Source organism: Sminthopsis crassicaudata, chromosome X, assembly GCF_048593235.1.
Source record: "Sminthopsis crassicaudata isolate SCR6 chromosome X, ASM4859323v1, whole genome shotgun sequence".
Taxonomy (NCBI): Eukaryota; Metazoa; Chordata; class Mammalia; order Dasyuromorphia; family Dasyuridae; genus Sminthopsis; species Sminthopsis crassicaudata.
Window position 1 is genome coordinate 59,927,730 of NC_133623.1, and position 21,146 is coordinate 59,948,875.

Sequence of the window (21,146 nt, forward strand, 5' to 3'; positions counted from 1 at the left end):
CTCCTCCTTCTCTAGTCCCAAGCTTTTACTTTGTTTCCTTCCCTCCCCATGTTTTAATGAGCTTTTCATGGTTGTCTTTCTGTACCCCCCATTGCCATCCTCCTTGCCTCTTTCCTCTGTTCTTTTCTTTCCTCTCATCTAAAATGGTCCCCTTCACTTCCTCTCTTTTCTCTCTTCCCTTTTTCCTGTTTATTCTATTTTCTTTCTTTCCCACCCTGGCTAAGTCCTCCTGTTTCACAGTCCTTTATCTATATTTTCATCATATGCTTTCTCTCTTCTTCTCTCCCCAAGGGACCTTGATCATTCTTTCTTCCTCCCATACTCTTGCCTTTCCTTTCCCTAGTAATGTTCCCTTTACTTTTCCCCAGACCAATGGTCCTTTTTTCACTCTACCTCCTTCCATCACTCACAAGATCATAGATTTATAGTTGGAAGGGAATTACTGTTGATGAAATACAATCTCCCATAGCAGTTGTGGAAACTGAGGCTCACAGATTAAGTGCTTGCCCAGACTCACAGAGAAAGTGTCCGAGTCCAGAGCTGAACCCATGCTGATCTAAATTCAAGGACAAAGATCTGTGAATTGTGACATCTAGTTGGCTTTTCTAGTATGGTTCATCCCCAGTTACCTTTTTTCTATGTGTCTCAGCATCTCATCTCTCTCATTTGGTCTTATGCTTTTGTCTTCATCTCTCTCCCCAATGGCCTCTCTTCAATTTACCTCCCCTTTCCAATTGTAGCAGACTATACCACCTTGCTCTGTATTTTCTGTCTCTTCCCATCTAACCGCTCCCCCCATCTGTCTCTCTGACTTCTCTCTCTTTTTCTACCCTTTGGTCTTGCTCTGCTTTTGACTTTCTCTATTGACTCTTTACTCACTAGTTGACCTTCTTCCTCAGGCTTCCCCACAAGGCTCTTGGCTGTATTTCTCTCTCTCTCCATCCATTCCAATACCAATGGTCTGAGTCTTCCTTCTCCTTCAATTCCAGAAGCTCCGATATGATCTTGGATGAATCCTCAGAGGTTCTGGAGTCCAGGGTTATCATTTTAGAGAGAAAGGAGCTGGATCTGAGAGAGTAGAAATGATACACAGAGTTATAGAATAGTTTTGGAGGTAGTATCTGGACTCAGGTCATTCAGACTCCAAGGACACTGCTTGTGCAGAAGAGAGAATGCTGGGTCAGAACTAAGGAAGACCTGGTTCCAAATCCAGCCTTAGGCATTGACAAGCTATGTGATCTTGAGCAGATGGGAACCTCTCTGTGCCTCAGTTTTATAAAAAGGAAAATGAATATACTGGTCATATTTACTTCAGAGGGCTGATGTGGAAATCAAATGTGACCCTTTTTGTAAAGCACTTAGCACAATGTCTGACATCAGGTAAGTATTCTAACAAATGATTTCCTTCTTTCCCCTTCCCCAGTCCCTTCTTCTTTTTGGATCTCTGCCTCTATTCTTCTTCCTTGTGATTCAAATACTCCATTAACAATTCTATAGTAGCACTTTCCCTTTATCTCATTTGCATTGTCAAGTAATCCCTGCCCAATCTCTCTCTCCAGCACTTTCTCTCCCTCTCTTTTTAATCCCTTTGGATCTCTCCCCTCATCAAGGATCTGCGAAATTTCTTTCTCCTTCCATTTCAATTACTGAGGGCTCTATTTGCCCTTTCCATCATTCCTTGGACTTTCAAGGGACCTTAGAGGCCTCAAATGCCACCTTGCAACATGTGATAGAGGGGAAAACAGACTGAGAGACGTTCAGTGACTTGCTGAGGCCGATTCAGCTTGAAAATGTCTCAGGCTGGATTTAATGGCAGCCCAGGGCAGTGTTCTCTGCATCCTTAGTAGCCAGTGGCTTCCCCCCAGCCCTTCCCCAGGTGTCCCTTCCTCTTTGATGGCTCTTCCTTCTAATCCCTCCCTGTGCTCTGGACTTCTGCCCCTCACATTCCCGCCCAGTGGTCTCTTCCCTCTCTAGCTCCCCGCTACTGAGAAGTCTTCTCTCTCTAAAAGTCTCCCTGTCTTCCCCTGTGTGTCTGCCTCTGACTCTCTCTCCTGGACTAGCTTCCACTCTCTCTGCCCACATGCTCACTTGACCCCTTCCTTTGACTCTCCCTGTGCTCTGTCCATGGTGCTGAGCCATCTGCATGCCTCTTGCTGAAAGAAGCCGTTTCCCTCAGTCTCCATCCCTCTGCCTCTGTCCCCATAGCAGGAAATCTTTCCTTCTCTCCTGTTCAAGCCCAGAATCTGAGAGAACTGGAGGCTGACTGGGCGGCCATTCTAGTCCAAGAGGACTTGTTGTAGCCAAGGAAGTTGGGACAGTAAGACTTGTCCAGGGCCAAACAGCCACTGATTTTAGGGGAAAGAAATTGAACTCCTATTACTTATAGTCAGCTTCATGTATTCTTTCCCCCACATGAGTCAGCTGTGTTTCTCTACCCACCCCGTGCACTTTCTCCTTGTCTGTCTCTTCACTCAATGGCCTCTTCCCACTGGCTGTTCTTTCCTGATCCATCCTGCCTGTGGGGACCCCTCACTCTTCCTTCTACACTCAGAAACCTCAAGGGGAAGGAGCTCTTGGAGGCCACATCCCTCCCCACCTTGCTTAGAGGCCTGAGGGAGGTTAGGTGACTGGCTCACCTAGAAATTGTCAAACCAGGTTTTGAGCTCAGGTGGAAATGATTCTAAGAATAATGGCCTAGGGACAGTTCAGGGACACAGTGCATAGCATACAGACCCTGGAATCAGAAGGAGCTGAGTTCAAATTTAACCTCAGACACCCAACACTTCCTAGCTGTGTGACCCTGGACAAGTCACTTAACCCCAGTTGCCTCAGAAAAAAGGTAAAAAAGGAGAAGAATGGTGGTTCAGTCACTTATTGCCTCTACCTCTAATCATAATTCCCTTTCTCTTATATCCCTCTATCATCACTTGTGATCTCCAGCTTTCCCCATGCCCTATCCAAGTGTTCTTGTCTTGTTCTTAGTTTCTGTCACTGTGTCTCTCCTCTTCCTCCTCCTGATCTTACTTCAGTATCATCTGTTCATTTCCCCTTGGGTTTCCCCATCAACTAATCTAAACCATGGTTTCTTCTTTTCCCAATGTCCTTAATGGTCTTTTCTTTTCTTTTCTCCACTCCTTCCCTACCAATATCTCTTTGCTCTCTACCCAGTGAGCCCTTTCCTCCCTACCATGACCAAAGTGTTCCATTGCTATTATTTCTCTCTTTCTTCCTTTCTCCTAAATGTTATTCTCCTATTCCTCTCATTCCAGTGTTCCCTTACCTTTGTCATCTCCAATGATTTTTTCTATCACTCTCCCTTTTTTCTAGAGGCCGATGACATTTCTTCCCTCTTTTCTCAACAAGTGGAAGCTTGCATGTGTCTGTCTCCTTCTCAGTGGCCTGTGCCATCTCCAACTCTATGACATAGTCATTTTTGACCCTTGGCTCTTTTTCTATACCTTGATTTCTCTTGATCTCTCCCTAATTTTGTTTTACAAAATTTCTCTGTGTGTCTCTACCACAAAAACATACAAGTCATTTTCATCTTCTTTCATCACTCTTAGCATTAGAGATTTAGAGCAGGCAACTACCTCAGGGCCAAAAAAACCCCACTTTCTTCAGGGAAGGAAACTGAGGCTGAGGACCCTCTAAATTACTATCTATTGTTGTCTCTCTGTATGTCTATCTTGGAACCATTCTAAAAAGGCTTCCCTACATCACCTACTCTCACTTGCCTTGCCCTCTCTCCCTGTCCCTCTGTGACATCTCTCAGCTCCTAGAAATCTATTACCTGATTTTCACTCTTGTGTAGTGTTCTCCTTTTCTGATTGGTTCCAATGTTATTGGAGATTTAGAATTCCCTCTCCCTCTCTCTCTTCTGCATATTTGAAGCTATCTGACATCTTCAGGGCCTCTGGATTCAACCTCCTCTTTTTAAAGCACAAGATATTCAGGTTTAACCAAGTTAATATGTCCATGGGCATTCAGCCAGAGAATCTATGGAGAAAAATGAGAAACCAATCCTCCCTTATTCCAAATCCTATGCTATGAAACAGACCTTCTCCTCTCTGTCCTGGGACTCACTCTGCTTCTTCTTCCTGACTCTAGGCCTGTAATTCCAAGTACTAAAGCATCACTATCTTCAGGATCCCTTCCTTTTATAGCTTGACATCATCATCAGCTTCTGTCTCTGACTCTCTCCTTAATTAGCCTCCACTCTATCTCCCCACATCCCCACTTGTCCCCTTCCTTTGACTCTCCCTTTGCTCTGTTCGTGGAATTCCCTTTCCTCTAAATCTGTTCCCTGCTCAGAATCTGCCTCTACCCTATACTAAGTATTTTTCCCCTTCTCTATTGGAAAAGCATAGAACATTAAAGAGAGGGAATTAGTCTGGAAGTCCAACGTGCCCAAAGACCCTTTTTGAAAGAAAAGGAAACTGAGAAAATGAGTTTATGTGATGTGCTGAGGGACACACAACCAGTATGTTTACAAGAAGTGGTTGAACACACATCATTTTTGTTTCTATTTACTATGTTCTGGTTGGTAGGAGGATCACTTTGTGTCTCCCCCATGATAAATGCCTAATGGACCTTCTCTGATTTTCTTCCCCATTAACTCTCATTCCTGACCATCTCCTTCCATGGGGCTCTTCTTTCTCTCTCCCTCAATGATGGAATCTTCCAACTGGAAGGGCCCCTAAGTGCCCAACTCCATCTCCATCTTTTCTAGAGGAAGAAATTCAACCAGAGAAGAGTTAAGTAACTGAAACAGCACTTAATTTTTCAGAAGCAAATTACTAACTCTGGGTGATTTGGCCCCCAAATCACTCCACCTTTTATCTGTTCTTGCAAAGAGCTCCCTCCCGGTCCATCCTTTTCTTCCTCAGAAGTATCCCCATTGGGCCCTTCAGCTCCTTGCTGTTTGCTTCTTTCCCCCCACAATGACTTCTTCCCTCTAATTACCAACTATTCTTTTCTCTCTGTGTCTCTCCCTGTCTTTGTACTGCTCTTTCCCCAACTGGTCCACCCCAAGGGCTCTGCTTTCTGCCTTTTTGGTGCTCATCCCCTGTGGTCCATCCCTTTTAATCCTCTACCTTTCCTTTGTACAAAGTGGCCTTGTCTTGCTGCATCTCCTTGAATCCACTCCCCAGAAGCCTTTGGCAACTCTCTGCCACCATAGCAACCTCAGTTAGCCTTTTCCTTCTCTGTCACTTATACATTCCGTGATGCAGAGGTGGGAAAAAATTAAGGGAAAGAAATTAAGGATTAGTTTCTATTCTGATTCTATAATGGGAGCAAGGCAGCCTGTAAGTCAGCCCCAGAATTCAGGTCCTCCTGACTCTAAGCCCCATGCTTTAGCCACTAGGAGAACCAACTGCCTCACCCCTACCATCACTCTCCCAGGTTTCTGGTCTCTTCCTAATGTCACTCTCTGTCTTTGTCACTCTTTCTATACTTTTGTCTATCTCTTTAATGGAGTTTGACTACTGTTTTTCTCTCCTCCCACCCCATACTCAGACTTTCCTCTTCTTTTTCATCAAAGCACTGCATTAAAAGCATTTGAGTTCAAGAGCATCATTTAAAAGAAGACACTGTAGTTTAGAGCAGGTGCTAAGTGCTTTGTGCAGGTCACGCATCTGTGAGTTTGTGAGGCAGCCTCCACTTCAGCCTGTCCTGATCCCCAGCCCATGGCTCTGTCCAGCATGGCCCCTTCCTCCGGCCCCACCTCCTCTCCTCATTGGTCTCATACTTTTTCTCTCTTTCCTCCCTCCATTTGGACCCTTCCATCACCAGCCTGTGAGTGTCAGGTATAGATTGGAAATTCCCATCCCTGTCCCTGACAGTCCGATCCTCTCTGAGCCCTTGCTGCCTCAGAGAATCCTCAGGCCCTGCTGCTTTATCCCTCCTGCTCCTCTCTACGGTCTCACTGCACATTCTGCCTGGGCCTTTCCCTAGCACTCCCCCCTTAGCAAGTGCTTTCTTCCTTTGGTCTTTAACTCTTGGCTGTCCTCCCACAGACACACTCTGCTTTCTTCTCGATATTTCCCCCAGGGGTTCCAAATATTCTCTTCACTTGTTTTTCCTTTTTCTCCATCCCAGATCTCATTATTCTGTTCCCTTTGTCACTTTGCCCCCATCTCCAGGGCTTGCTTCCATTTGTTTCTCAGCTTTTTCTCCCCTCCCTAATGGTACCTTCCTTCTCCCTCCATCCCTACACTCAGTGGTTCCTTCCCTTTGTATCTTCCCCTCTCCACTTTTTCCAGTGGTCCTTTCCTAGTTGCTCTCTCCCTCTTCTTCCTAATCAGTGGTTCTTTCCCCTTTTCTTTCCCCACATGCCAATGGATGGTTTCTTCCTTCATTCTTTCTCCTTTTATCAATTCCCTCTTCCCTTACATTGCCTCCTTCATCCCCAATATTGTTTATCCTTTTCATTTTCTCTCAAACTTCTTTCTTCTTTGCTTTTTTCCTTACTACCACATCCTCTAAGTTTTTGTTTTCCTGCCACCCACGTATCTTTCCTAATAACTCCTTCCCTCTTTTTCTCTTCTTAATATGCAGTTGTTTTATTTTTCATTTTATCCCTTTTCTATGCAAACAAGGCCCTTCTCATTTTCTCACTCCTTCTTTCCCTATCTTTAGTAGTAGCTTCATTTTCCCTCCCTTTATTTCCCATATTTCCTCCTTTTGTCTCCCCTCCTTTCTTTCCCAGGGATCCCTTCCATCTGGTTCTCTCCTCTCTCCCTTCTGGTCCTTTCCTAGTACTTCTCCCTTTGTCTCTGTCTCTGTGTGTTTGTATGTCTCTTTGTCTCTCTGTTTCTCACTCTGTCTCTCTTTCTCCTTAATCTCCATCTGCCCAGAGGTCCCTTGCCCTCCCCTTTCCCAAGATGTCTTTTCCACTGGATTCTCCTTCTCCTTTCCCGTAGGCCTTACACAATTTCTTGAGTTCCAATGTATGATCAGTGCTCTATTGCCAATAGTCTATTTCCTTTCTGCTTAATGGTGTTCCTCCCTCGTAGGGAGTTTCTCTCCCTCCCATGTTTAGTATATTTTTCCCTTTGTCTCCTCCATCCCATCATATTAGTCACTTCTTCCCTCTTCTCAAATCCAAATTGGCTCCTTCTCTTTTCTCTTTCCTTCCTTTTCCCCTAAAGATTGTTATCTCTTTCCCCCAGCCCAAATATGCTAGTGACTCTCTTCTACCATGTATCACGATGGCCTTTTCTCCTTTTCTCTCGCCAGAGACCTAGTAAATCCTCTCTTACTCCTTTCTTGCCTCTCTCCAGTAGTCTCTTCTTCTTTACCCTGAACAATGTTCCCGCATTATCTCCTTGCATCAATCAAGAATCATAGATTTATAATTGGAAGACACAGAACATATAAAAAATAGGGGTTTTGACCTTCCATTACATATAGGATTGCAAATTGAGAGATTTAAAGGCCCTGAGGGCCAGGAAATATAATCACTTTATTCAGAAAGCAAACTGAGGCTCAGAAACTCTAAATTCCTGTTTATCAGTGTCTTTCTCTATCCATCTGCCTAACCTTCTAACAAGTTCTTTCTACATCATCTCCTGTCACTTTCCGTTCACAATCTTCCTTTCTAATGACTTCTGAAATGACTTTCGCCCCTCTCCCCCAATGCACTTCCTTCATTCTCCTTCTCCTTTCAAGTTAGAGATTCTTTACATATTATTTTGCTTTTTTTTTTTTGGTCTATACTTCTGTGTTTCTCTCTCTCTCTCTCTCTCTCTCTCTCTCTCTCTCTCTCTCTCTCTCTCTCTCTCTCTCTCTCTCTGCCTTCCCCCTTTTTCTCTCACTTCTCTTTTTCTTTCTACCCTTTGGTTTCTATCTCCCTGCAATCCAGTGCCATCCCTTCCTTTTCCCTTTCTGTCTCTCCTCTTTCCACACTAGTCTACTCCCTCCATTTCTCTGACTTTTACACAAGCCTCTTATCTCTATTTCATGCTCCCCCTCTAGCCCAATGCTAAGTTACATGTTTCTTCTTTCACTTCAATCAGAGATTGAGTTTTGGACATGTTCTCACAGGCTTCTAAGTATAATCTCATCATTTGAGAGAGAAGGAAGCTGAGCTTGGGAGAGTGACAGAGATCTGCATAGTTATAGAGATAGATTTGAGAGGGGGAACTGGACTCAAATCAAGTAGCTCCAGGGACATGGCCTGTGCATTGGAACAAGTGCTGGGCCTGGAGTCTGTAGGACCTGAGTTCAACTTAAACTTTAGATATTTCTTAGCTGAATGAACCTGGGCTAGTCACAATCTCAATGAGCTTTTTGCTGTAAGTATAAAATGGGGCTCATAGAAGCAGCTGCATGGAGCTGTCCAAGGTATCAAATGAGACAGTGTTTGCAAAGCATATTTTCTTCCTTGTAGATCTCTCCCTCTGCTTCCCTCTCTTGTCTTTCAATATCACAATCAAAAATTTTACAGTAGCACTTTTCATCTCTGCTTATCTCCACTGTAAATGGCCCCTTCCTTTTCTCCCTTTCTAACACTTTCTCTCCCCCTCTGGCCATTTCCTGTGTGCCCCTACTTAAAGGTATTTTAATGCTCAATTTCTTCTACCATCTCGATCCCCCAAGGGGATTTCTTTCGCCTTTCCATACTTCTGGATTTTAAACATGGAAGGGACCTTAAAGATCATCAAAGCAGCCCTCCAGTATCTTACAGAAGAGGAAGCTGAGATCCAGAGACCTTCCATGTCTTTATGGATAATTCATGCATGAAAAAGGTCTGAAGTATGATCTGATCTCAAGTGCTTTGCTCTCTCCATCCTTAATTACCACTTGCCTACCTCAGGAAATCCCCATTGTCCCTTTCTCTTTGATCCTTGCTTGATCCCCCATGGTCATAAAGATCTACTTCCTTGACACTGTTTCTCTTCCCTCTCTGACTCTTTCCTTGCCAAGGAATCTTCTCTCTCTGAAAATCTCTGATTCTCCTGAGTGGAATCCATTTGTGTCTCTCTGTCTCCCTCTCTGCCTGCTGGACCTGCCTCCTCTCTATGTCTCCATCCTTGCTTGGCCCCTTCCTCTGCCTCTTTCCTCTCGACAGGCTATTCAGTTCCTAGCGTTTGTCTTGCTTCCTCAAAAGCCTTTCCCTTTAATTTCAATCTCTCTGACTCTACCTATCAACTTGTTTTGCCGTTCTCTATTGGAAAACATAAAATATTAGAGTTGGAATGGATCTGAGTGTCTCCCCAGTCCTAATACCTCTATTAAAAGAAAAGGAAACTGAGCTGGAAATTTTGTGATATGCTGAGTGCCAAACAGCCAGTAAGTTTACAAGCAGAGGGTGAAGACCTATCACTTTACCTCTACTTATTATACTCTGGTTTTGGGAGAATTACTTTGCTGGTTCTCACCATTCATGCCTAGTGGGCCTTTTGCTGGTGCTCTTCCTCACAAACACTCTTTCCTGCCCATCCACTTTTCCCCCTCTATTTAATCACTGAGAGGATCATCCAACTGGAAGAGCCAAGAGTTTCCAACTAGAGTTCTGTCATTTTTAGAGGAGGAAATTCATACTGAGAAAACTTAAGTGACATGATCAGCTCTTAATTTTTAGAAGCAAGGTCCTAAGTCAGACTGATTCTTGACTCCAAGAAAAATATTCTGTTTTGGCAATGAGCTCCCTCCTAGCCCCACTGGGTCCTTTACCTCCCTCCTCTCCTTCCTCTCCCCGCTCTCCACCTCCAATTACCAAAAATTCTTTTCTTTTCTCTTTATCTCTCTCTGAACGTTCCTCCCAAACTGGCCCCCTCCAAGTGCTCTTCCTTCCATCTTCCCCCTCCCATCACCTCTTTCCTTCTCCACCTCTCCTTTGTACTCAGTGGAGTTTTTCCTGCTCCTTCTTCCTGTCTGCATTTTGGCAGCTTTTACACTCCACTTTAGAGGCACCAGAGCAAGGCCACAGAACCTTTTTTCCCCTTTCTATAACTTATTTATCAGAAGTTTCCAGCTGGAAGGGACCATGACAGTGAACTGAGTCTAACATTGAACAACCTGAAGCTTAGTCCATTAAAAGGACCTGCTCCTGGATATGGAACAAGTAGGTTCCTAGCACTTGAACTCAGGTCCTCCTGACCCCAAGCACACACTGGGAGAACCAGCTGCCTCACCCACCAACCTCACTCTCCCAAGTCTCTGTGGTCCCTACCCCTCGCCTCTTACTTTCTGGTTGTCTCTGTCTATCTTTGTCTCTGATGGCAATTTTCTTTGTAACTGTATCTTTCTCCCCTAGATTTTCCTCTTTTTTCTCAGGCAACAATAGAACTTAAGTTTAAAAAAACCTTTGGTGCAACAAGGAAATGGTATTTACACACATGTATTGTATCTAGGTTATATTGTAACACATGTAAAATGTATGGGATTGCCTGTCATCGGGGGGGGGGGGAGGGAGTAAAGGGAGGGGGGATAATTTGGAAAAATGAATACAAGGGATAATATTATAAAAATATATATAATTAAAAAAAAACCTTTGGGTTCCAGATCATCATTTAAGAGAATAAACTGAGGTTTAAAGCAGGTGGTAAATGCCTTGCTCAGGGTCACACACCTCTAAATTTGTGAAGCAACCTTCCACTTCAACCTGCCCTGACTGCAAGCACATGGCTCTGGCTAGAATGACCCCTCCGAGCCCCTTTGGCCCCATCCCCGTCCACAATGGCCTCATGCTTGTTTTCTCCCTTTCTTCCCTCAACCTGGAAACGTCTTTTACCACCCTTTGAGTGTCAGGTATGTATTTGAAATTCCCATCCCTGGCTCTGGCAGTCCGATCCACTCTGAGCCCTTGCTGCCTCCTGAGCATCCTCAGGCCCTGCTCCTTTATGCTTCTGCTCTTCTCTCCTGTTACACTGGACGGTCACCACAGGGCCCAGGCCTGTCCCTAGCCTTCCTCCATTATCAAATGTTTTCTTCCGTTACTCTTTCACCCACAAATACACTCTGCTGTCTTCTCTGTATTTCCCCCAGATAGTCAATGTTCTCTTTTCATGTTTTCTCCTTTTCCTCCATCCCAGTTTTCCTTTCCTTTTGTCACTCCTAAGGTTGGTTCCTTTTTCTCAACTTTTTCTCTCCTCCCTAAAGTTAATTCCTTTCTTCCCCTGTAACTGTACTCCATGATCTATTCCCCTTGTCTCTCTCCAGTTCTATTTCCAATAGTCTTTTCCTTCTTTCTTTCTCTTGTTTTTTTTCCTAACAAGTGGTTCTTTCCCTTTATTTCTCCCCATGCCATCCTCCCTAATGGAATCTTCCTTCTCCAGCTCCCTGCCACTTCCTGTATCCTCTTCTGTCTTTCTCTCTCTTCCCTGTAATCAGTGGTCCCTTATCTTAAACTGTCTCTTCACTCTCCATCACTTTTTGTGCTATTGTTCTTTCCCCCCATCCTCTGTGTTCTCTTCCTTTTGTCTCATTTCCCTTCCCAAGTCTCTTGCTTCTTTTCCCCTCTTTAATGCCCAATGTTTATATTTCTTTGTCCCACTCCCTCTATCCATGTCAGTCCCTTCTTATTGTCTTATACCTTCTCCCTTCTTTTGTGATATCTTCCTGCTCCCTTCTCTTACTCCTGTACTCAATTCCTTTTGTTTCCCTTTTTGTTCTCAGTGATCTCTTCCCTCTTGTTCTCTCTTCTCTTCCTAATAGTCTTTCCCGTTAATACTTCTGTCTGTTGTGTGTGTATGTGCCATCTCTCTGTCCCTTTCTGTCTCTCCCTTCCTTTTCTTTTCTTTCTATTCTCTTGTCCCTTCTCTTTGTCTCTAGCACTGTCTCAAGATCCATTCCTATCCTTTTCCCAAGTGATATTTTCCATTTGTTTCTTCATCTCCTTTCTCCTAGACCCTGCTGAATTGCTTCTTGGCTTCTGCTTCAAATACATTACCCAGCATTCCCTCCTTTATTTCCTCCCTCTCCTCCTTCTCTAGTCCTGCCTTTACTTTGTTTCTTTCTCCCCATGTTTAGTGAGGTCTCACCATTGTCTTTCTGTACATCATCCTTGCCTTTTTCCTGTTTTTTCCTCTCATGGAGTGGTCCCTACACTTTCTCTTTCTCTCTTCCTTTTTCTGTTATTCTTTTTCTTCCTTCTCCTATCCTGGCTAAGTCTCGTGCTCACAATCTTTATTTATATTTCATCATATGCTTCTCTCTTCTTCTCTCCCCAAGGACCTTACTCATTCTTTACCCCTCCCATACTCTAGCTTTCCCTTTCCTCAGGAGTCTCCTCCTCTCTTCCCTTTATCTTTTCTCCTTTTCTCCTTTATCTCCTTCCATCACTTGCAAGATCATAGATTTATAGTTGGAAGGGAATTACTGTTGATGAATTAAACCGCTCATAGCAGGGTTGGAAACTGAGGCTCACAGATTAAGTGCTTGCCCAGACTCACAGAGAAAGTGTCCGAGTCCAGAGCTGAACCCATGCTGATCTAAATTCAGGGACAAAGATCTGTCTATTGTGACATCTAGTTGGCTTTTCCAGTATGGCTCATCCCCAGTAGCCCTTTTTCTATGTGTCTCCCCATCTCATCTCTCATCTGGTCTTATGCTTTTGTATTCATCTCTTTCCTCAATGGCCTCTCTTCATTTTCCCTCCCCTTTCCAATTATAGAAGACAATACCGCCTTTCTCTGTATTTTCTATCTCTTCCCACCTTCCCCCTGTCTCTCTGACTTCTCTCTCTTTTTCTACCCTTTGGTCTTTCTCTGCTTTTGACTTTCTCTATTAACTCTTTACTCACTAGTTGACGCTGTTCCTCAGGCCTCCCCACAAGGCTCTTGGCTGTATTTCCCTCTCTCTCCCTCCATACCAATACCAAGTTGTATGTTTCTTCTTTCTTCTTCAATCCCAGAAGCTCCAATCTGATCTTGGATGAATCCTCAGAGGTTCTGGAGTCCAGGGTTATCCTTTTAGAGAGGAAGAAGCTGGATCTGAGAGAGTAGAAATGATACACAGAGTTATAGAATAGCTTTGGAGGTGGTATCTGGACTCAGGTCATCCAGGCTCCAGGGACACTGCTTGTGCAGCAGCCAGAATGCTGGCTCAGAACTCAGGAAGACCTGACTCCAAATACAGCCTTAGACATTTACAAGCTGTGTCACCCTGAGCAGATGACAACCTCTCTGTGTTTCAGTTTTCTAAAGAACAAAAGGATTACACTGGCCACACCTACTTCAGCAATTAAATGTGACCATTTTTGTAAAGCACTCAGCACAATGTCAGACACAAGGTAACTACTTAACAAATGATTTCCTTCTTTCCCCTTCCACAATTCCTTCTTTGATTTCGATCTCTACCTGTATTCTACTCCCTTGTGATTCAAAACCTCTGTCAACAATTCTGTAGTAGCATTTTCCTTCTTATCTCATCTACACTGTTTCCCCTCTCCCTCTCCAACTCTTTTTCTCCCTCTCTCTCTATTCCCATTGCATTTCTCCCCCCATTAACGATCTGCTAAACTTCTCTCTTTCTCCTTCCATTTCAATTACCGAGGGCTCTATTTGGCGTTTACATCATTCCTTGAACTTTCAAGGGACCTTAGAGGCCCCCAAATGCCACCTTGCAACATGTGATAGAGGAAAACAGAGACTGAGAGACCTTCAGTGACTTGCTGAGGCCGATTCAGCTTGAAAATGTGTCAAGCTGGATTTAATGGCAGCCCAGGGCAGTGTTCTCTGCATCATTAGTAGCCAGTGGCCTCCCCCCAGCCCTTCCCCAGGTGTCCCTTCCTCTTTGATGGCTCTTCCTTCTAATCCCTCCCTGTGCTCTGGATTTCTGCCCCTCACATTCCCGCCCAGTGGTCTCTTCCCTCTCTAGCTCCCCACTACTGAGAAGTCTTCTCTCTCTAAAAGTCTCCCTGTATCCCCCTGTGTGTCTGCCTCTGACTCTCTCCTGGACTAGCCTCCATTCTACCTGCCCACTTGCTCACTTGGCCCCTTCCTTTGACTCTCCCTGTGCTCTGTCCATGGTGCTGAGCCGCCTGCATGTCTCTTGCTGCAAGAAGCCGTTTCCCTCAGTCTCCATCCCTCTGCCTCTGCCCCCATAGCAGGTAATCTCTTCCTTCTCTCCTGTTCAAGCCCAGAGTCTGAGAGAGCTGGAGGCTGACTGAGCGGCCATTCTAGTCCAAGAGGACTTGTTGTAGCCGAGGAAGTTGGGACAAGTTAAAGACTTGTCCAGAGCCAAACAGCCACGGATTTCAGGGGAAAGAAATTGAACTCTGTAATTTATATTCAGCTTCATGTATTCTTTCCCCCACATGAATCAGCTGTGTTTCTCTACCTACCCCTGGTGCACTTTCTCCTTGTCTGTCTCTTCACCCAATGGCCTCTTCCCACTGACTGTTCTTTCCTGATCCATCCTGCCTGTGGGGACCCATCACTCTTCCTCCTACACTCACAACCTCAAGAGGAAGGAATTCTTGGGAGCCACATCCCACCCCAACCCACCTTGCTCAGAGGCCTGAGGGAGGTTAGGTGTCTGGATCACCTAGAAATTGTCAAGACAAATTTTGAATTCACCCGGAAAATGACTGTGAGAATGATGGCCTAGGAGCAGCTAGATGGCACAGTGCATAGCATAGCCTGGAGTAAAAATGGCCTGAGGTTAAATCCAGCTTCATCCATTTCACACTTCCCAGTGTGAAATAAGATAAGGGACAAGTCACTTAACCTGTATTGCCTCAGAAAAAAGGAGAACAATGATGCTTCAGCCTATTGTGTCACCTATTGCCTCTCCCTCTGATCACAATTCCCTTTCTATTATATCCCTTTAGCATCACTAGTGATGTCCTCCAGTGTCTCTAAGCCCTATTCAATGTAGTTTTTAACTTACCAAGTGTTCTTGTCTTGTTCTCAGTTTCTGTCACTGTGCCTCTCCTCTTCCTCCTCCTGATCTTATTTCAGTATCATGTGTTCATTTCCCCTTGGCTTTCCCCAATAACTAATCTAAACCATGGTTTCTTCCTTTCCCAGTGTCCTTAATGGTCTTTTCTCTTGTTTTCTCCACTCTTTCCCTTCTAGTGATACCTTTCTCATCTCTCCCACCATCCTCAGTGCTCCCTTTTCCCCTTCTCTTTTTTCTCCTTTCTTCTTGCTCTCCTCCCGTGGGCCTTTTCCTTTCCCCCCACATCCAAAGTGTTCCCTTCCTATTATTTCTCTCTTTATTTCCCCCTCTTAAATGTTATTCTCCTATTCCTCTCATTCCAGTGTTCCCTTCCCTTTGTCAATGACCTGCCATCCCTCTCTCTTCTTTCTAATGGCCGATGACCTTTATTATCTTCCTCTTTTCCTCAACCAGTGGTCCCCTCTATGTGTCTGACTCCTTCTCTTCATTGGCCCATGCCCTCTCCAACCCTATGACTAAGTCATCTTTGACTTTTGCCTCTTCTACTCCCTGATTCTACTTACTTCTTAATTTTTGACTCTCTGATTCTCCTCTGAAGATCTTTTATCTCTCCCTTGTTTTCTCCCTCTCCCCACTTTCTACTGGTCCTTTAATTTTGTCTTTCCCACCTTCTCACTTTGTTTCTCCCCTCAGGAATCAATGGGCCCTTCATGTTGTTGAGTCCCTTCACTGTCTCTTTACTGCTATCCAGAATGGTTCCTTCTCTTTCTCTCTCTTCCTCTCCCCCATCTCCAGGGGTCCTTTCCCTTTCTGCTCTCCTTCAGCACTTATCTTTTCATTTTTAACACATTTATAAAGACTCTTTCTCTTTTGATCTCTCCCTCTCTAGTGGATATTCTCTTGATCTCTCCATAACCCTAGTTTTTTTTACAAGATTTCTCTCTGTGTGTCTCTACCACAAAACATATACTAGTCATTTTCACCTTCTTTCATCACTCTTAGAAATAGAGTTTTAGAGCAAGAAAGGACCTCAGGGTTAAAAAATAAACCACTTTCTTCAGGGGAAGAAACTGAGGCTGAGGACACTCTAAATTACTGTCTATTTCTATCTATCTCTGTCTCTATATGGGAAACATTTAAAAAAGATCTCCCTACATCCCTTATTCTCTCTTTTTTTTAAATTTTATTTTATAATTATAACTTTTTTTTGACAGTACATATGCATGGGTAATTTTTTACAACATTATCCCTTGCACTTACTTCTATTCAGATTTTTTCCCTTCCTCCCGCAACCCCCTCCCCCAGATGGCACATCCCCTATTCTCACTTGCCTTTCCCTCTCTCCCCATGGGCTCTATAATGCTTTCCCTCTGTCTCTCAGCTCTCAGAAATCTCTTCCCTGATTCTCATTCTATGTATTCTTCTTCTCTCATTGGCTCCAATGTTATTAGAGACCAGTGATGAAGAATTCCTGTAAGGAAGGAAGGAAGCAAACCAAGGATTAAGTGCCTGAAAGGAAGTAAAGGTTGTGCTGTACAATGTACAAATATTAATGTTTTGTTCCCACAATAACAATGGGAAGTAGGGCCTATTATTGCCACTTTATAGAGCTCATTAAACTGAGTAACAGAGTAAACCAAGGGAGACGGGTCAAACAACTTGCCCAGAACAATAGAGCCAGTTTATGTCTGGGGATTATTGATACTGACAGAAATTGAATTTATTTCTTCCTGATACTAGGCCTATCACTATAACCATTGTACCACCCAACTCTCTCTCACCATTATCTTTGTCCCTTTTCTTTCTGTCTCGTCATTTCTGGCATCCAAATTCTGTCTTAACATACTCCACAGTTCTCTTTCCCTTACACATGTATTTGCTTCCTCTTGTCAAGCTCTATTTGTCTGTCTTCCTCTTCATTGTAAACCTATTGCTTCTCTTTCATTTCACTCTTTCTCTCCTCTTTCTCTGTCTCTGTGTGTATCTCTTTCTGTGTCTCTCTCTCCCTGCATTTCTCCTCCCCTCTCTCTTCAGCATATTTGCAGCTATCTGACATCTTCAGGGCCACTGGGATCAACCTCCTTTTTTAAAGCACAAGAAATTCAGGTTTAATCAAGTTAACATGTCCATGGTAAAACAGCCAGATACAGAATAAAAAAATGAGAAACCCACCCTCCCTGATTCCAAATCCTGTGCTATGAAATGGATCTTCTCCTCTTGATTCCAGGACTCAGCTCTGCTTCTTCCTGACTCTAGGCCTGTAACTCCAAGTACTAAAGCATCACTATCTTTAGGATCCCTTCCTTTTATAGCTTGATACCATCATCAGCTTCTGTCTCTGACTCTCTCTCCTGCACTAGCCTTCACTCTGTCTGTCCCCACATCCTCACTTGTCCCCTCCCTTTGACTCTCCTTTGCTCTGTCCATGGTATTCCCTTTCCTCTGTATCTGTTCGCTACTCAGAATCTGCCTCTACCCTATATTAAGTATTTTTCCCCTTCTCTATTGGAAAAGCATAGAACGTTAGAGAGGGGGAATTAGGCTGGGAGTCCAACCAGTGCAGAGACCTCTTCTGAAAGAAAAGGAAACTGAGAAGAGGAGTTTATGTGATGGGCTGAGGAACACACAACCAGTATGTTTATAAGAGGAGGTTGAACACACATCATTTTTGTCTCAACTTACTATGTTCTGGTTGGTAGGAGGATCACTTTATGTACCTTCTGCCATGTATATCTGGTGGGCTTTTCTCTGGTTTTCTTCCCCATTAACTTAACCATCCACTCCCATGGGGCTTGCCCTTCTCTTCCTCAATGATAGAATCTTCCAGCTAGAAGGGCCCCTAAGTGCCCGGCTCCAGCTTCATCTAGTTTAGAGGAAGAAATTCAAGCTGAGAAAACTTAAGTGGCTTGAATAGTTGTTGATTTTTAGAAGCAAATTGCTAAATCATTTGACCTGAAATCCCTCTACCTTCTTTCTGTTCTAGCAAAGAGCTCCCTCCCGGTCCATCCCCTTCTTCCTCAGAAGTGTCCCCACTGGGTCCTTCAGCTTCTTGCTCTCTGCCTCTTCCCCCCACAATGACTTCTTCCCTGTCTCCCTTAAATTACCAACTATTGTTTTCTCTCTGTGTCTTCCTGTCTTTGTACTGACCTTTTGGCCCACCCCAAGGGTTCTGCCTTCTGCCCTTTGGTGCTCATTCCCTGTGGTCCATCCCCTTTTTTCCTCCCCCTTTCCTTTTTACAAAGTGGCCTTGTCCTGCTGCATCTCCTTGAATCCACTCCCCAAAAAGCTTTGGCATCTCTCTGCCACCAAAGCAACTTCAGTTAGCCTTTTCCTTCTCTGTCACTTATACATTCCGTGATGCAGAGGTGGGAAAAAAATTAAGGGAAAGAAACTAAGAATTAGACATATAAGGAGAACTGATTCTATGATGGGAGCAAGGAAGTTTGTAAGTCAGCCCCAGAATTCAGGTTCTCCGGCCTCTGAGCCCCATGCTTTAGCCAGCAGGAGAACCAGCTGCCTCACCCCCACCATCACTCTTCCACTTCTTGGTGGTCCCTTTTGGTGTTTCTCTCTACCTTTGTCTCTCTTTCTGTGCTTTTGTCTGTCTCTCTAATGGAGTTTGCTCACTAACTGCTTTTCTCTCCTCCCCTGCAATCCTAGGATTTTGCTCTTCTTTCTCATAAAAGCACAGAATTAAAAGCCTTTGACTTAAAGAGCATCATTTAGAAGAAGAAACTGTGATTTAAAACAGATACTAAGTGCCTTGTGCAGGTCACACATCTCTGAGTTTGTGAGGCAGCCTCCACTTCAGCCTGTCCTGATCCCCAGCCCATGGCTCTGTCCAGCATGGCCCCTCCCTCCCGCCCCAGCTCTCTCCTCATTGGTCTCCTATGTATTTTCTCCCTTCCCTCCCTCTATTTGGCTTTTCTATCACCAGGAATTCCCTTTCCCTGATAGTCCGATCCACTCTGAGCCCTTGATGACTCCCTATCATCCTCGGGCCCTGCTGTTTTATCCCTACTGCTCTTCTCTCCAGTCTCACTGCACAGTCTGCACATGGCCCCTGCCTGTCCCTAGCACTCCCCCTTAGCAAGTGGTCTCTTCCTGTGCTCTGCAGCCCTTGACCATCCTCCCAAAAACTCACTCTGCTTTCTTCTCTCTACTTCCCTCAGGTCTTCATAATGTTCTCTTCACTGTTTCTTTCCTTTTCTACTTCCCAAATCCCACTATTCTCTTCCCTTTATCAATTTGCCCCCAACTCCAGGGCTTCCTTCCATTAGTTTCTCAGCTTTCTTTCCCCTCCCTAATGGTACCTTCCATATCCCTCCATCTCTATCCTCCTTGGTCTCTTCCTTTGTATTTCCTATCTCCTCTTTTTCCATTGGTCCTTTCCCTCTAGTTCTTCCTGTCACAAGGGTATCTCAGTTTTGTCTCTCTTCACTAATGGTACCTTCCTTCTCCCTCCATCTCTATGCTCCGTGGTTTCTTCCCCTTGTATCTCTCCTCTCCACTTTTTCCAGTGATCCTTTCCCAGTTGCTTTCTCCCTCTTCTTCCTAATCAGTGGTTCTTTCCCTTTTTATTTCCCCACATCCCATCTGATGGTTTTTTTCCTTCATTCTTTCTCCTTTTCTCTAATTAATGATCTGTTCATTTACCCTGGCTCTTCCCTCCCCAACACTGTTTATCCTTTTCATTTTCTCTCAACTTTCTCTTTTCTTTGCTTTTTTCCTATCACATCATCTATATGTTCTTTGTCTTCCTGCCACCAACTTATCTTTCCTAATGATTCCTTCCTTCTTTATCTCTTCTTAATATGCAGTAGTTTACTTTTTTCATTTTATCCCTTTTCTCTGAAACTAGACCTTTTTCATTTTCTAAGTCCTTCTTCTCCTTTCTTTAGTAGTATCTTCATTTTCCCTCCCTCTATTCTCTATATTTCCTCCTTTTGTCTTCCCTCCTTTCTTTACCAATGATCTCTTCCATCTGACTTTGTACTCTCTCTCTTCTGATCCTTTCCTAATACTTGCGTGTGTGTTTGTGTGTTTTTCTCTGTCTCTCTATCTCTCTTTTTGTCTCTCACCCTGTCTCTCATTCTTAAACTCCAGCTGCCCAGAGGTCTCTTACTTTCACCTTTCCCAAGAAATCTTTTCAGTGGATCATTATTCGCTTTTCCCCTATACCCTACACAATTTCTTGAATTCCCCTATCTGAGAAATTCTCTTTCTGCCTAATGGTGTCCCTCCCTAGTAGGGGGTTCCTCTCCCTCCCATATTTAGTACATTCTTCCCTTTGTCTCTCTGCCCTATCCCATCTTAATCACCTCTTCCCTCTTCTCAATCCAAAATGTCTCTTTCTCTTTCCTTCCTTTTTCCCCAAAAATTGTTTTATCTTTCACCCATGCCCAACTTTGCAAGTGACACCATATCTCATAGTGGCCTTTTCTCTGAGTCTCTCCCTTAGAAACCTATTAAATCCTTTCTTACTCCTTTGTTCTCCTTCCTAGTAGTCTCTTCCTCTTTCCCCTGAACAATGGTCTTTTACCACTAATTCCTGATATCATTCAGGAAAGCATAGATTTATAATTGAAAGAGACAGAACTTATATGAAATAGTGGTTTTGACCTTTCACCACTCATAGAATTGCTGATTTAGAGATGGAAAGGACCTCTGGGCCATGAAATACAATCATTTTCTTCAGGGGAGAAACTGAGGCTAAGAAACTCTAAGTTCCTGTTTATCAGAGTCTCTCGGTATCCATCTGCTTAACCCTCTAAGGAGATTTTTCTCCATCACCTGCTGTCACCCTCCTTTCACAATATCCCTTTCTAATGATCTCTGAAATGTCTTTCATGCCTCTCCACAATTGTATTCCTTCATTTTCCCTGTCCTTTAAGTTAAAGATTCTTTGTATATTATTTTGCTCTCTCTGTCTTAAGTTCTTTCTTTCTCTCTCTTTCTCTCTTTTCCCCTTCTCCCTTTTTTTCTCATTTCTCTGCCTCCTTCTAACCTTTGGTCTCTCTCTCCCTGCAATCCATTGACATTCTTTCCTTTTCCCTTTCTGTCTCTCTTCTTTCCACACTAGTCTATTCCCTCCATTTCTCTGACTTCCCCATGAGCCTCTTGTCTCTAGTTCACACTCTCTCCCTATAGCCCAATGTTAAGTTACATGTTTCTTCTTTATCCTTCAAGCATAGATTGAGTTTTGGACATGTCCTTAATGGCTTCTCAGTAAATCTCATCATTTGAGAGAAAAAGGAAGCTGAGACTGGGAGAGTGCAAGGGATCTGCATAGAGTT

General features: G+C 44.0%; 1 long non-coding RNA gene across 1 annotated transcript in view; it reads right to left on the reverse strand.

The window, feature by feature from the left end:
* Nucleotides 1-21,146, reverse strand: part of LOC141549100 (uncharacterized) — a 183,227-nt gene that overhangs the window by 22,786 nt on the left and 139,295 nt on the right. The window contains exons 16-18 of the long non-coding RNA XR_012484224.1: nt 12,749-12,938; nt 3,791-3,996; nt 880-1,068 (exon numbers count right to left, since the gene is read on the reverse strand). This is a non-coding gene — a long non-coding RNA (uncharacterized LOC141549100). The remainder of the gene's footprint in view (nt 1-879; nt 1,069-3,790; nt 3,997-12,748; nt 12,939-21,146) is intronic.